Below are 12,150 nucleotides of genomic sequence, written 5' to 3'. Positions count from 1 at the left end.
TGTGCGCCTGCCAATCAGCGCTGACAGGCCGCGGCCCATTGGCCAGGCCCCGCCCGCGTCACCGCCCACTGCCACCGCCCATTGGGCGGTTTGAACACAAAGGCCCCGGTTCGCCCCTCCCACCGCGTGGGCGGTGGCGGAGGGGGGTGGCCCGGCGCGCCTTGCCCGGAGTCCGCGCGTGGGAGGCGCGGGGGCGGCGGCGGGCCGCTGGAGGACGCTGCTGGAGCCCGCGGGTGCGGGCCCGGCCGGGCCTGACTGCGCACTTGACTCCCGGCACTAGACCCCACCCCACCCCACCTCCGGCTCCGAGCGCGGCCTCGTGCGCCTCACCCCACCCGTGGCCTTCCGGCCGCGGCGTCCCAGCGCCCCGCAAGCCGACTCCGCAAGCCCGGGTGCCGGGGCCTTAAAGGCATCGGGTGACTGGGGAGACACAGCCTCTCTGAGGATGGCCCAAGGAAGTGGGGAGCAAGGAGAGTAGAAGACCCCTGACCTCAGGCCCACCTGGAGGGGTAGCGATAGTTAGCCCTTAGTGGATTGTTAGTGGATTGTTGAAGGCTTGCTAAACGCCCGGCGCATGCGTAATTGTCCCTTTAGCTAAGGCATTTCTACAACCATTTTAGAGATTAGGAAACAGGTTCATAGAGGTTTTAAGGGATTTGCTTAAAGTCACAGCTAGAAAGAGGCAGAATTGAGATTAGGAGATTCTCTTCACATCCAAGTCTGATTTTTCCGCTTTAGGGCTGATTTTGGGATTCCAGACATGGCAGAAGGCTCCGTCACTTCCCCATCTGCTCCCAGGTCCCCCAAGTTTCACTGCAGAAGTTTTTCTCCACTTTAAGGAGGAATTTTGCTGCATTTGATACTGAGAAGGCAAGGCTGGTTACCTCTTCCTCGCCCTCACTCAGATTCGTGTGATAGATAGATAGATGCTGAGCGGGTGAAATGCTGCCAGACTCCAGCAGCCCGCCTCCCGCCAACTTTACAGATGCACAAGTGCACAGCTCAGGAGGAGTCATTTCCTGTGCAAGTTCTTCTAGGGGTAACTGTGGTTATTTCACTTTTAAAGCACCAAGAGGAAGAGACAAATTACAAAATCACTGAGACAGGACAGGAAGGTGTGGTGGGGCGGGGGGGGGGGGGGGGCGCGGGGGGGGTAGGTAGAGGCTTGAGGGAGAGTGAAGCCCTTGGGCTAACAATTTAGCACTCCAGACAAAAACGACCCACCTTCCTGGGCCTCTACTGCTCCCCCTGGAAAAGAGGGGGCCCTCACCTGCACTTGCAGCATCCTGAAGACAAGGGTTAGACCCTGAGGGCAGGGCTGGCTCTCCAGGACCCCGCACGGGGCCTGGCTCGGGTCTGAGTATCTGCTGCCCGTGGAATGAGTGAAATGAGAACGCAAATCAGATGTAGGGCCAGCTTCCCAGGGGCCTCTCTTGATACCTTCTCACCTGGGCGCTTAACTCCCCAGTCCTGTCCTCATCAGTTCCAGCGCAGTGTCCATATCTCACCCTCGCCCCTGCAGGCCTGTTTCACTCTCCGAGGATCCTGGCAGAAGGACCCTTTCCTGGGGCGTGCCTTCTGCCAGCTGGAGGCAGGTCCCTCTTGAACCATGTTGCCTCTCTGGGCCAGCAGAAGGTGAATAATGGCCCCAAGGATATTAGGTCCTAATCCCTGGAGACTGTGCATGTGAGTGAAAGTGGTGAATCTTTGCAGACGCCATTAAATGAAGGATTTTGAGATAGGGAGATTATCTTGCATTATTAAGGTGGCACTACATGTAATTACAAGTGTTCTTTAAGAGAGAGGGAGAGAGGGCGCCTGGGTGGCTCAGATGGTTAAGCGTCTGCCTTCGGCTCAGGTCATGATCTCAGGGTCCTGGGATCGAGTCCCACATCGGGCTCCCTGCTCCTTGGGAGCCTGCTTCTCCCTCTGCCTCTCTCTCTCTGTCTCTCATGAATAAATAAATAAAATCTTTAAAAAATAAAAATAAAAAAAAAAAAGAGAGAGAAGAGGAGAGGGCAGCGGGACCCCGGAGGCAGAGATTGGAGCGATGTTGTCATGGGATAAGCGATGCTGGCCGCTCCCAGAAGCTGGAAGAGGCAAGGACCCCATTCTCCCCTAAAGCCTCGGGAGGGAGCACGGCTTTGCTGACACCTGGATTTCGGTCCAGTGATTTTGATTTTGGACTTCTGGTCTTCTGAACTGTGAGAGAATACGTTTCTGTTGCTTATAAGTCACTAACTTTGTGCCAACTTGTTACCACAGCCACAGGGAAGTAGTGAGAGCCAGGAGAAATTCTTGGCTTCACTGTTCGGGTGTCCCGTGTTTGTGCCGTGCCGCCCATCACACGCAGACCCGTCTCCCCCTCTCTCGGCCCCTCACCTATCTCCCCGGGCTCCCTCAGCAACTCTCACTCCCTCAGGCTCTTCCCTGCGTGGCTGCCATTCATGTGGCCAGTCTTCTCCTCTTGGCCTCCGCCCCGTTCTTGCTCCTCCTTCTCTCCTCATCATTTCATACCCAGTGGCGGGGCGGGAGGCGGACCGCTTCATCCCCTGGAACAAGATCTCAGTGGCTGACCATGCAGCCCCTGCGGTGGGGGCCACGTGATGGCTTTCTTTGTCACCAGGCACTTTTGCCTTGGCAGCCCCTTCCTTTATTTAAAAAAAAAATACTTAAACATATATGTTAGGACCACGTTGGCAGAAAGATGACTGCAATCTAGGCTTGATTCATTCCTAAGTATTTATTATTATGATTATACGGAATTTTTCTTCTGATGTTAAAAGGATGAAAATGAAACCATTTCTGTATCGTGGGCCCTGGGCGCCCTGCCTGCTCTGCTGGAGATGCTGAGAAACAGACGGCTCAGCCAGGGGAGCCAAAATGGGCTCCTGCCCCAGCCCCGGCCTGTGGGGGGGGCCCCCCCCGGCTGCCCCAGCCCCGGCCTGTGGGGGGGCCCCCCTGGGCCACTGAGCACTCTTCTGCTCTCACCCAGAGCAGCCATAGGAAGTCTCACGTCCGTGTAGGGATGATAAAAAGCAAAGTGGGACCCGCAGCTCTGGCTCCAGGCCACCTGCCCCGCTTGCTTGCTCTGTGATCCTGGGGTGGCCACTTGACCTCTCGGAGCCATTTTCCTCACGTGAATAATGATAACTGTCCTGTGCGTGACCTTGGACAAGTCAGCAAGGCCCTCTGGCCTCTCTTTCCTCGTGTGTGAGGTCAAGTGAGGAGAGAAACTGCTTCAACACAAAGGGCTTTTGCTGCCGGAGATCTTTGGGAAGACGAGGAGGTTGGGCTGTTGGTCTGTCCTGGACTCATAGTCACGTCGGGGAGATGTGACCGTCCCACATGGAGGTGGGGTGACTTGTGCACCTGTCCGCCTGCCCCAGCTCCAGACTCGTGTGCCAGGGACTCAGTGTGCCCATGTCAGAGGAACACGAAAGCGACAGCAGAGCCTCTAGTCACTTCGCTGCTGCCAAGGCCACCTCTACTTCTCCCTCCCTGCTGTCAGCATGGGTCAGCAGACAGGGTGTCGGCGTCTGTCATTTAATCACCCCAAGCAGTGTCCTTGCTGGGGGCGGGATGGGGAGGACTTTAATGTCAGGCTTCCTGGCAGCAGGAACACGTTTGGCAGCTGTGGAGGGCGGTAACCTCAGAGGATCCTGGTGCCCTCCCACCCCCCAGGGGCTGTTTCTCTATCCTGTTGGGGATCTGATGTGGGCTCCCAACTCCACCCTGCCCCGGCTGGCAACAGGGCTCCATATTTACAGGATCTTTCATCCCAAGACCTCAAAGAGCTCTGTCATCTGGTGACAAGCCCAGTAAAGCCTGTTTTATGGAAGGGGAAGGCCAGTCCGAGGAAGGAAAGGTGCTGGATCCAGGTTTAGTAAGCGGGCCAGCCAGGCTCTTATGGGTGAGCGTGCCTGAAGTCATCTCGGTCCCCTCACGCCTGTTACAGAGCCAGGCTCCTAAGAACTGCTCAATAAACACGCATCAACTAACTGCCTCACTGCAGCTCCCCGATCTTCAAACACCCCACTTCCTAGTGTGGCGGCCGCAGAGCCCTGAACGCCCCACTTGCGCTCCCCAGAGCTGAGCCGCCCTCGGCCTCACCCAGGGCCCCTCCCACTCCCACACCTTTGCTCGGGCTGTGCTTTAGCCTAGAATGCCCTTTCCCCATTTTTCTGCCTGATGAGATACTACGAAGCTTTCAAGGATGGGCTCAGATAGCACTTCTCCCATGGAGGCTTCCTTCCCTGTCTCCAAGTTCCCAAGGCAGAAAGAATGGCTCCTGCACCATGTTCCCACATTCCCCATCCCCTCTATGCAGGCACGTCCCACGCTGTGTTCTGGAATGGGACTAACAGTCACCCACGGCCCCTACAGATAGCACGAGCCCTCAGTGTAAGCTTCGATGAGTCACTCATTGGCCCCCGCACGGCACCTGGGTGCCTGGAGGAATGGCTTGCCGTGCCTCCGGGGTCAGAATGAGTCAGGGGTGGCGCTAGAGCCTCCACGGGTCATGACTCATGGGCTCATCTAGAGGGACTGGCCCGATACTTCCATGAGGTCGTCTCTCCTGGAAAGGACTCTCAGCCCCTTGACACCCCCACTGCTGCTCTACCTGCTGTGGGGACATCGCTGGGCCAGTGGTTCCCAGCGCAGGCTTGACACTCAGACGCTCCAGGTGAACAGCGCGGGCCATTTAGGCTTTCTCAGCCTCAATGTTCTCATCTGTAAAATGGGGATGACATTGATGTGTCTACTTCCTAGAAGCCTAGCCCAGTGCCTGGCACAGAGTGAGTGCTCCATCAGTGTTAACTACTTTTTAATTTACAAGCATCTATGTATTCTAGGCCTGCTGCATCCCTGCTTTGCCAGGGAGTAGGACCCAGCCCTGCTGGAGAAGGGCGTGAGGAAGCAGGTCACACAGTGGGGCCCCAGGAGGGACACAGGCCTCTAGGGGCCCCCATGGTCAAGGCCTCAGTATCATTTTCATGGGCCCCTTCCTCCATAAAAATATCTTTTTTTTTTTTGGAGAGACAGCCTCTTTTTTTTTTTTTTAAGATTATTTATTTATTTGACCTCCATAAAAATATTAAAAATTCTATTTTGTGGCTGTGTTGGTATAAAGGAGAACATAATCCAGGCTGGATTGTATTCATTTTTTTTTTTTCCTTCTGATTGAAAAAATAATGAAGGCATTTCCGCGGGCCTGAAGTGTGTTGCCGGCCCTGGCACTGTGCCTGCTGCGTGTAAGGGAGGGACTGGCTATGACTCCCTTCGCCCAGATTTGGGGAGTCAGGGAAGCTGCCAGAGACAGTGACCTGAATCAGGGTAAGAGGAGTAGCCAGGGGACAGAGGGGACAGCAGGGCGAGCACTCGGCTCAGGGGACATGGCCGGACCCTCCAGGCACATTGTGTGGAGACAGCCTCTGCCCCCTCCCAGCCATCACTGGACTCTTTGCCCGTGTCCCCTGGGCTAACGTGAGAAGCCTCAGCAGCACCCCAGCCCCTCCCCAACGCCAACAAATCCTCCACCACTCGCCCCTCACCGGGCCCCCTCCTCCAGGGCTGCAGCCCTCAGCAGGCCAGCTCCGCAGGGCAGGGGGAGGGACTGCCGTCCTGCCCTGCCCTGCCCTCCAGGTGGCTGTGGCGAGGCTGGGCTGAGCTGCACGGGGACCCCGGGGCAGCCGTCCTCACGGTGCTATTCTTGGTGTGGCCAGCATGGCTTTCCCACGCAGGGACAGACCTCAGAAGGGCCCTCCTCATGCGGCCCCGGCTGTCAGCACGGCAGCTTGCTCGGGGAGGAACATTCCGTCATCGTGAGTCACTCAGTGTGGTTCCCAGAGAGGGTGCGGGACTTGGGAGCCTCTGCCCATGGCCGAGGGCATTTCAATCTGGGGACCCCAGTTCGTTCAGCTCCCCTGTGCCCTTCCCCCTGCCCCCACGGCCCTTGCTTCCTGGAGGTCTGTACCTCCCCAGGTGTGGGGGGATCCGGCTGGCTGACTCTGGTGGCACACAGGTGGGGCAGGGACCGCAGCGCCCACACGTGGTCCTCTGCCCGGCTCAGTCCTACCAGCCAGTAGCTTCTCTGCCAACTCCCCCAAGGGCCCCGGTCCATGCGCCTGGACCCCGTGTCCAGCCCAGCCTGCAGCCACGGCTCCCTGGGGGTCAGGACATTTGACTTCTTGATGCTAAAGAAGGGTCGGGGGAAGCAGAGAGGGATGGGGTCCAGAAGACTCGCCTCTAGCAGCTGGGGGCGAGTGTGCATGGAGCCCGCGTGCGTACAGCATGGACAGCCGTCTCGGGCTGTCACTTGGGGATGACATGGCCTCAGGCAAGCCTCAGCGTGCTCCTGTGCCCGCGGCAGGGGTCCGTTCCAGAGTCCATCCCCGGCTCAGCCGTCCTGGCTGGCAGTGGCTGCCCCCGCTCCCGTTTGTACCCCGGCCACCCCGGCCCGAACCTGTCCAGCCCCCAGGACGGGCAGTGAGTTACCTCTCTGCGCACCCGGTCCGGTGCCCGCCACACGGGGACAGCGCACACGGGGTGTCGGGGTGGGGGGCGCTGACCTGAGCCTGCTCTAGCCTCCCTCCCCTCTCTCCCCCCGGCTGGCTCCCCAGCTCTTGCCACACAGGCTCTGAGGGTCCTGCAGGTCACATCTCTTTCTCCTTTGTGTCTGGAATGCTCCAAACTCTCCTGTTTTCTCCCCCGCCTTCCTGTTCCAGCCCCCACTTCTCTTCTCTGTTAATCCATCCTTCTCCTGCTTTGGCAGCTTTCCTCTTGGGGACAAGGTGGCTGTGGTTATTTGAAATTCAGGCAGTTTCTCGGTCTCCCTCTTCCAGCCCCTCCCCAGCTGTCACCCTCATCCCAGACCCTTCAGAACTGGGTCCCTGCCCCACTCCACACCTCACCCCTAACTGCCAGCCTCCCTCCCAGGACCCGCCTCTTGGATCCTGCACCCCCTTCTGCTCCCCTCCCTAGGCTCCAACCTCTCCCCTTGGGACCCTTCAGTGTGGTGCCCCCCCCCACCCAATAGTTCCTCTGCCCCTTAAGGTCTGTCATGCTGTCATCGTCCCCTAAGAACCCCGGTTCCAGAACTGGATTCTGAATGATTTCTGCAGCTTCCCAGCTTCCCCCCACCCCACACTTTCCCTCTGGCCTCCACAAAGCTTCCAGAACAATCTTTCTTAAGCACAGGCTGTACGTTGTCAGCTGCCTCTAGCTTACCACCCGTCCCTGGCTCCATCAAGCCCTGGGTCAAGTCCAGCCTGGCCTAGAAGGCCCCCATGGTGTGGCCTCTGTCCTCCCCCTAGCCTCATAGTCTCCCCTCCCCACCTTACCCAGAAAAGAATGAACACAGCAGGCTTGCGACAAAGGCCTGCTTTCAAGACTGGCCCTTGGCTGGCATCTGGAAACTTGGATTTCTGGAAGGTGCCCACCATTGCCTAATAAGAGCGACTCACTGTGCTACTTCCCCAGTGCCTAGCATCGTAGGTGCTCAGCAAATGCCAGTTGAATGAATGAAAAACAACCATCCCTGGTGGGCATTGCTGTCTCCATTTTACAGATGAAAAAACTGATGTGTTTGTGCTCAGAGATATAGTTGGTTTGTCCAAGGTCACATAGCCAGTTACTGATAAAACCAGAGCTTTCTGAATCCAGAGCACATTTCTCTTTTCCTTTGGCCAGTGCCTGCCCTGGAGCTCACAGGAACCACATGCACAGTGAGGGGGAGGCCTGGCAGACACCCGGTGCCCACGGCCTTGACCAGAGCTCTTCTAGATGAGAGGTTTGTCCCCGCTCACTTGGCCTTCTGGCTCTTGCAGCAGGAGCATCTCCGGGGCGGCACCACGTACATTTGGCCGGACAGGTTTGGGCACAAAGGTGCCCATGGCGCCCTCAGATGTGTGGGGCTACCGCTCAGCCCGGGCTCCATACTGGAGTCGGAGGGGCATGCGGCCCAGTCCTGGGAAAGGCTGCCCGGCCCCTGTCCCTTACCAGCCTCGGCCCACTCAAGCGCTGGGGATGGGGAGTGGCAGAAGGACCTCCGCCCCCGCATTCTGCCATAAAGCAGTGACTCCCTTGGGCTCTGACTGTACACGTACTGCCCCTGATTTCTGCCACTTTCCCCAGATCCCAGCTACACCTGGGCCCAGATTCTGTTGACCTGACCCTTCTCTGTAGCTGGCCAGGGGCCGGTGAACCTCCGTTTCCTGGCCTGTAAGATGGACATAGTGACCTTACTTGGGGTGGCTGAGGGGAGGAAAGGACCATCACGATAAAGTGACCAATCAATCGTTCTTTCTCATCGCCCACCCCAGGGATCAGCAAACTTATCCGTCTCTGACAGCAGCCCAGCCTGGATTCCGAGGGCTATGGGTTCCCGACTCGCCCTCACTGAGCTCCCTGCCTTCTGGGGCAGCCCCGTAGCCCCAGTGAGATGCCCACCCCCAGCCCTGGTGGCGCGTGCCCAGACTGTCACCTGTGGGTGGATGCCATGGCCTCACATGACCCCCCACCTCCTCCTGCATCTGGTTCTGTGCCTATGCCCCCCTCCCCCAGCTGTGCTCTCCTCCCCCCGCAGGGCACCGCCAGCCTAGGTCCCTCCCCTTGGCCTCAGCAGGGAGGGAGGTCCTGCAACACGGGGAAGGGGACTCACAGCGGTGAGCACCTCTTATGGGCCTCAGCACACAGGTCTTCCTGTCTCCACTTCAGCCGTAAGGACACCGAGACCCAGCAAGTACACAACATGAGCAGCCGGTCTGGGCTCCTGCTGGTAAGTGGGGTGCCAGGGTTTGGACCCGGCCGGCCAGCTGCAGAGCGTGAACCCTTTGGTGCTGCAGGGGACTGGAGCCCAGGCATCGGAGGGCTGGAGTCGGCTCGGGCCTCCTGTGTGTCCTGGAAGAAGCTGAGGGACAGGGCGACACCCGGATGGCCCACAGAGCACGTGATCCCTTTCAGCCCCGGAACGATGGCCTGCCAGCCAGCTCCCATGCCCCCCCGGGCTCACTCTCCAGGGCACAAGTGAACACAGGGCAGGACATATTTAGCTGGGAGGCAAGATTAGGGGACCCGCCCTTGGACCAACTCAGGCCAACAAGCCCCACCCAGAGCCTCCTCCCCGAGCCCCTGTCCCCAGTCTGCTCCTTTCTGTCCTCAGTTTCCAGTAACAGCCTGGCAACTTGCCTACGGTTCCTGCACCCCTCGTGCTGCTTCCAGCCTCCACACCCTTGTGACCTCTACCTGGAGGCCCATCTCACTTTTCCTGCTAACACTCCACTAACTCACATGCACACTCTTAAATCCTTCAAATCCTAGGGGCACCTGGGTGGCTCAGTCGTTAAGCGTCTGCCTTCGGCTCAGGTCATGATCCCGGGGTCGTGGGATCGAGTCCCGCATCGCGCTCCCTGCTCAGCGGGGAGTCTGCTTCTCCCTCTCCTGCTCCCCCTGCTTGTGTTCCCTCTCTCGCTGTGTCTCTCTGTCAAATAAATAAAATCTTAAAAAAAAAAAAAATCCTTCAAATCCTAGTGACAATGGCATCTCCTCCAGGAAGCCCCCCCCCACCCCGGATGCGAGGGTGGGCTGTGTGTCCCTTCATGGGACCCTGTGCCCTCTGCAGCCTTCGTCACTGGCACTGTCCCCTGCCCCCCACCAGAGACGGGCCAGTGTACGAGGCTCTGGCTGGGGCTGGCACGGGGAATCCCGGCTCACAGAGTGGGTGCAGTCTGTGTCCACTTTGGACACAGGATTCCTCGGGAGGGAGAGGGGGATGCAGTCCGTGTGGAGGACAGTGTGGGGGGGAAGGCCTCAGGGGGCGGCTCAGATGAGGAGGACTCTTGATTCACTGCCTCCGCAGGCCAGGGGCCCCGGTGAGGTGGACCTACTCACCTGGGGGTGTGAAGAAGATTCTGCACGGGCCCCTGGGTGGCTCAGTTGGTTAAGCGACTGCCTTAGGCTCAGGTCATGATCCCGGAGTTGTGGGATCGAGTCCCGCATCAGGCTCCCTGCTCAGCGGGGGATCTGCCTCTGCCTCTGACCCTCCCCCCTCTTGTGCTCTCTCTCTCACTCTCTCTCTCAAATAAATAAAATAACATCTTAAAAAAAAAAGATTCTGTAGAACTTTCTGTCAGTAGGGCCACCTCACATCACCTTGAGGATACTCAGCCTTCGGCCCACGGCTGAGAGAACCCTCCAGAATTCCAGGATTCTGTCCCAGGAGAAAGGGAAAGAAGGACGCACACGTGTCAGGCCCTAGGCACTTTCCTAACCCCTGTTAGCTCAGTGAAATCTCTGAAACATGAGACGTAAGCTGATCATCACCTTTATAGGAAGCTGGGCTTGGAGAAATTGAGTGGCTTGTCCAAGGTAAGCGGCTGGTGAATGGCGAGGCTAGAGGGTCTGAAAGCAGATGCCCTTTCTACCTGCCAGGTGACCCCCTCGGAGCCAAGTGCCAGGGCGGAATCTACCCCTGGAAAGCTGGGTGGAGGCGGGAAAACCCAGGGGCAGGGTGAGCTCGAGGAGACCTGCCGGCTGGGCTACACTCTGGGGACCCCTGGGCTGCCAGAGATCTGGCCGCAGAACCTCACCTAGCCAGGGGAAAAGCCACCCTTTCAAACTGTGTTGCTCAAAGTCAGAGAAGTAGGAGAGGCAGGCAGGAGCCTCCTGACCCCGGGTCAGCCCGAGACGAGACAGAAAGGCCCTTTGCTCACTCCTTACCTGGCCCTCTGCCTGGAGCTCAGCGGCTGGAAGCCTCATGCGAGGCCAGAGACCTGCTGGTCCTGCGGTTGGGGTGTCTTGGCATCTTGCCCACAGCACCAGAGACAGAATACTGCACCTGTGAGAGAGCTGGGTGGCTGGGGGGTGGGGGGTAGCTTTGCCTCCCTGGGCCTCTGTTTCCTCATCTTAACAACACGGTGCGGATGGAATGATAAGGTGGCCCAGAGCCTTGCCCTTAGAGGCCAGCTCCCTTCCCTCCTCCGGCTTCCGTCCAAAAATGGTCCGCAGGACCTTTCGAAAGTCAAGAGAGATGGTCCAGTGAAAAGGGCCTGGGGTCTCTGAAGAATACTGCACTTACAGTCTGCTCTGGATCCACCCCTCTGCTCAGCTCCCAGTGGCTGTGTGACCCCGGGCAGGGTACTTAACCTCTCTGTGCCTCAGTGTCTTCACTCTGCCTCTCCAGGGGCAATCACAGATGTGTGAGTGGCGGAACATGGAGCATGGCAAATGTCCCTTCCCAGGGTGACTGAGGCTCGGGGTTGGGGGGGGTCTCTGCTCTGGAGGTGACACTCCCAGCCACGGAATGGAGACTTGCGAGGGCCTCCCTTCTTGCTCTCCAGGCAGGCTCCCTAGGGGCTGGGAGGGACAGACCCTGCCTGCATTTTCCTCTGCGCCCAGGTCCTCTGGCCTGTGTTGGCTAAGGGGTTGGCGGAGGGGCTCAGCACTGCCCTGCTTCGAGTAAACCCTCTAAGCAGAAAACCCAAAGGGGCCTCAAAGACAAATTTTAGAGTGCCCCCTCGCTCTATGAAAGGAACCTTATTTTTAAAAAAGCTTCCCAGTCAAATGCTATTAATTTGGCCCCTTCCCTGGAGGGTAAAGTGAGAGTCAGCACCAACGTGATCTCCCAGAAGAGGCACGCCAGCGTCGGGGGGAGGTGCTTGGGGGTCTAGGTGGAAGCTCTTGGAATAGCCCTCTGGACAAAGGGGCGGTGGAGTGCGGGGGTGCGGATGGGTGGAGGAGGAGGTGGGTGGGGATCTGCTGCGTCTCTGCTGTCTGCCCTGGGCCAGGTCCCCCCGCCCCCGCACCTCCATCCTCACGGCAGCCCTGCCAGGTGGGGACTGTTGAGCAGGCAAGTTTCCAGGAGGAGGTATGGGGCTCAGAGATCGAAGTGCAGGTGCTGGGGCCTGGCTGGACCCTAACTTCAGTGAGGATGGGGACCTGCCTGTTCTGTTAGTTTGCTGCCCCAGCACCCACACAGGCAGGGCATACAGTAGATACTTAATAAATGTCTGTGAATGAAGATCAGAAGACAGTTGGATCCGACTCAACGCCACCACACCTTTTCCCACTTGGGCCTGATGAACCTGAAGAGGGGTCTGGCTGGGCCTTGGAGAAGAGCAGGGTGTAGGCAGAGCGCTGCCTGCCCTCCCA

Source organism: Mirounga angustirostris, unplaced genomic scaffold (genome assembly GCF_029215605.1).
Source record: "Mirounga angustirostris isolate CCGP_5_RB_7025 unplaced genomic scaffold, mMirAng1.0.hap1 SCAF_5, whole genome shotgun sequence".
Lineage (NCBI taxonomy): Eukaryota > Metazoa > Chordata > Mammalia > Carnivora > Phocidae > Mirounga > Mirounga angustirostris.
This window is presented reverse-complemented; position numbering follows the sequence as displayed.